The sequence below is a fragment of the Nanorana parkeri genome, unplaced genomic scaffold (genome assembly GCF_000935625.1).
Source record: "Nanorana parkeri isolate BGI_ZX_2015 unplaced genomic scaffold, ASM93562v1 scaffold3345, whole genome shotgun sequence".
Taxonomy (NCBI): Eukaryota; Metazoa; Chordata; class Amphibia; order Anura; family Dicroglossidae; genus Nanorana; species Nanorana parkeri.
In genome coordinates, this window is record NW_017309613.1 from 51,826 (window position 1) to 56,300 (window position 4,475).

Sequence of the window (4,475 nt, forward strand, 5' to 3'; positions counted from 1 at the left end):
TGTATATAATAATCCGGCCACTCGGTGTATATAATAATCCGGCCACTCGGTGTATATAATAATCCGGCCACTCGGTGTATATAATAATCCGGCCACTCGGTGTATATAATAATCCGGCCACTCAGTGTATATAATAATCCGGCCACTCAGTGTATATAATAATCCGGCACCATCAAGTGGAGACAATGCAGAGCCGCACGCAGTAATGTCGGCTTCCTGCAAGCTGCGGTATACGGAAGGGAAATCCGCCATAGTCTTGGGTCACCAAAGAAGTGCAAAATGGTGGCACCTGGGTGCGGGCCGCAACCCCCCTTGTGACGCCACTGCCTCTGGGAGTCATGGCCAGGGCCGGTGCTGCCACTAGGCAAACTAGGCAGCCGCCTAGGGCGCAACCTCGATCACACACGCACCCCCACTCTATTTCAAATAGCAAGAGCCAATAGCAGGCAGGCTATTGCACCCACTAAGTGAGGAGCGGAATTGAGAGGCAACTCTCTCTCTACGGTCCGCTCCTCTGCTCAGTGGGTGGGGTTTTTTAATAGCAAATCTGCTATTGGCTATTTCAAATTAAATTACATCCAACTGTTGCCTGCAGAAGCTATCAATCATGGCACACTCACAAAACCAGCATGTAAAACAACTTGTCTCACCACTAGGGACAATGACAGAGGTTTGGATACACGTCTTCTGCAGAAAATGTGAAAGCCGCACAGCCGCGCCAAGGCACCTCTTATAGTGCGGTCCTAACTCTAAACTATGAGAGTCTCCATCTTGGAGCACATGGGGGCAGAAGATATCAAATTGGGTGCAGGTTTGTCAGGAGGAAGCCCAGCCTCCTTAAAGGTACAGAAACACACAAGGGATCCCGCACATCCTATTGGCAGCTGAGAAACCCCATGCGTCGCTGCACCAAATCGGTCAAGCAAAACAAACGACAAACGCACTCAACAATTTGTTACTCAGCAGAAGACGTGTATCCAAACCTCTGTCATTGTCCTTAGTGGTGAGACAAGTTGTTTTACATGCTGGTTTTGTGAGTGTGCCATGATGCCTTTCTGCTGTTTTACTTGAAAAAAGTGGAAACACGTCGGAGGAAATCAGCATAAGAGAATAATCTGTGATATATTATATAATAGAAGTCATTAAAAAAAACTATTTTATGGGAAGAAATACAATTTGGAAGTCTTTAGTATGTAGTATTCGCATACCGGAACTATCCCCCTGCTCTCTTTTTGTCATTTTGATTTGATAATATTTACAAATGGGATGTAGGAATGGAAAAGGTGAATCATTCCCTCTGACTTCTCATTGCTTCATATTTTTTTCCTTTTCATTAGACGTACACAAATGGATGATAACCTACAACTCTCTGATGGGAAATGAAATAAAAGCTTTTGAATGTTGAATTAAAAAAAAAAAAAAAAAACACAGCTTGCATTGGCCGGGAATCGAACCCGGGCCTCCCGCGTGGCAGGCGAGAATTCTACCACTGAACCACCAATGCTACAGCTGTTGACATCTGTTCGGCTCCGCTCCTTCTGCAGACATGCGTCTCATGTTACAGCAATGGAGAGCTGGGGGCTGAACTGATGTAGCCAGGCCGGCAGGGAACAGGAAGTAGTATTGCGTGTTCCAGGATTTCAGGGGAATTATACAGATGCAAAGCTCCAGCAAAGAATACTGATATGACTGCGCTAAAGTCTCCGAACCCCAGCAAGTCATTTCTGCACAATATCTGATGTCTCTTACATTGATATCAGGGAGCCCAACCTGAAAGATGGCAGATAGCACAGGAAGCAATAGCTTCTTTGCTATCTGCAGGCCTTTTTTTTTAGTATTCTGCCAGTTGCAGTTGTCAGAATAATTAAAAAAAAAGGCATAAGAATGCATAGCTAGATTCCTATTGGCTATTTCACTTTGCAATAGCCAATAGCAAACTAGCTAATGCACCCGCCCTTTGCTGCTTTCAATCACCAGAAGAGGACCTGATAGAAAAATTCAGGTCCCCCTCTGCTGATTGACAGCAGGAGTGGGCGGGTGTCAATCAGGAGTTTGCTATTGGCTATTGCAAAGTGCAATAGCCAATAGGAATCTAGCTGTGCATTCGTATGCCTTTTTCTTTTCTGACTGACGGTCGGGCCGCGGCTCCCGATGTCAGAAAAGAAGAAAAAAAACGATCGCAGGGAAAGGTTTATCTGCTCGATCGAGCAGATAAACCTTTCCGGGAGGAAGTGCTTCTCTCCCGGGCGGCCGGGAGCCGCTATCTAATAGCGGGAGACTCCCGGAGCGTCCGGGAGAGTTGGGATGTCTGTGATATGTACCTGTCAGGAGGTAGATGGGACGGAGCAATGTTCTGCAGATCTCTAGAGAGGTCAGTGATGGGATAATCTGCAGAATACTGTATATAAATATGTGAGGAAGGTGGGACAGAGCAATGTTCTGCAGATCTCTAGAGAGGTCAGTGATGGGATAATCTGCAGAATACTGTATATAAATATGTGAGGAAGGTGGGACTGAGCAATGTTCTGCAGATCTCTAGGGAAGTCAGTGATGGGATAATCTGCAGAATACTGTATATAAATATGTGAGGAAGGTGGGACTGAGCAATGTTCTGCAGATCTCTAGGGAAGTCAGTGATGGGATAATCTGCAGAATACTGTATATAAATATGTGAGGAAGGTGGACAGAGCAATGTTCTGCAGATCTCTAGGGAGGTCAGTGATGGGATAATCTGCAGAATACTGTATATAAATATGTGAGGAAGGTGGGCCAGAGCAATGTTCTGCAGATCTCTAGAGAGGTCAGTGATGGGATAATCTGCAGAATACTGTATGTAAATATGTGAGGAAGGTGGACAGAGCAATGTTCTGCAGATCTCTAGGGAGGTCAGTGATGGGATAATCTGCAGAATACTGTATATAAATATGTGAGGAAGGTGGGCCAGAGCAATGTTCTGCAGATCTCTAGAGAGGTCAGTGATGGGATAATCTGCAGAATACTGTATGTAAATATGTGAGGAAGGTGGACAGAGCAATGTTCTGCAGATCTCTAGGGAGGTCAGTGATGGGATAATCTGCAGAATACTGTATATAAATATGTGAGGAAGGTGGGCCAGAGCAATGTTCTGCAGATCTCTAGAGAGGTCAGTGATGGGATAATCTGCAGAATACTGTATATAAATATGTGAGGAAGGTGGGACAGAGCAATGTTCTGCAGATCTCTAGGGAGGTCAGTGATGGGATAATCTGCAGAATACTGTATATAAATATGTGAGGAAGGTGGGACAGAGCAATGTTCTGCAGATCTCTAGGGAGGTCAGTGATGGGATAATCTGCAGAATACTGTATATAAATATGTGAGGAAGGTGGGCCAGAGCAATGTTCTGCAGATCTCTAGAGAGGTCAGTGATGGGATAATCTGCAGAATACTGTATGTAAATATGTGAGGAAGGTGGACAGAGCAATGTTCTGCAGATCTCTAGGGAGGTCAGTGATGGGATAATCTGCAGAATACTGTATATAAATATGTGAGGAAGGTGGGACGGAGCAATGTTCTGCAGATCTCTAGAGAGGTCAGTGATGGGATAATCTGCAGAATACTGTATTTAAATATGTGAGGAAGGTGAGACAGAGCAATGTTCTGCAGATCTCTAGAGATGTCAGTGATGGGATACTCTGCAGTAGATATGAATATGTATCTGTCAGGAGGAAGATGAGATGGAGCAATATCCTGCAGATCTCCAGGTGTAATGATCTGTAGAACATATCAGCGGCATGCAATGTTCTGCGGATCTCTGGAGCGCGATCATCGGTGTAAAAAGCATGGTGCAGCCCTCAGCATCACGTAGCATCATAGAACAGAGCGAGAGGGGCACCTAGTGGCCAGGGGCTGGTACTGCACCTCCCAGGGGCCCTAGCCACCACTACGCATGTCTCTGCTTGTGACCAGAATGGAAATTTTGGGTCATTAGTTGGAAGGAATTTTTTCCCCCCAAACATTCCAGCTTGTGGACAGAGGGGCCGAGAGAGTACAAGGAGCAGACACCTCCAGTGCTCGGGGAACTATCTGCAATCCCACCTTATGAAGCCGGCCACTGACTACAATCTTATTGTACAATCTCTGTACCACCTCCTGTAGCTTCTCCATAGCGAGGGTGAAGGTCTGAAGGATGGTTAGCAGATTTTCAAATATCAAATCCAGGTACACGCTACTGACCGCGCCCACTTTTATTAGCCACACCCACAAAATCACCCCTCGTTTGTAGTCACACTCTGTAAAGGGGGTGCTGGTCACTTGCGTGTTTGTCGTTGTGGTCAGTTGTCGTTCGCGACGGGGACCTGGACACCAGACCATGCTGTTGGCGGCTTTCTCCACCGGTTGCCATGAGCTGAGCAGGATGCTCTATCTTGCGTGTCGCTGAGCTCCTGGGGTGCCGGATGAGACACAATGGATTGGAGAAGAATGGGGATCAGACG

General features: G+C 46.2%; 1 non-coding gene across 1 annotated transcript; it reads right to left on the reverse strand.

Moving 5' to 3' along the window:
* Positions 1-1,433: 1,433 nt before the first annotated feature.
* On the reverse strand, positions 1,434-1,504 carry TRNAG-GCC. Its single transcript has one exon. It is a non-coding gene; the product is annotated as a tRNA-Gly (tRNA).
* Between the last annotated feature and the right edge of the window lie 2,971 nt (positions 1,505-4,475).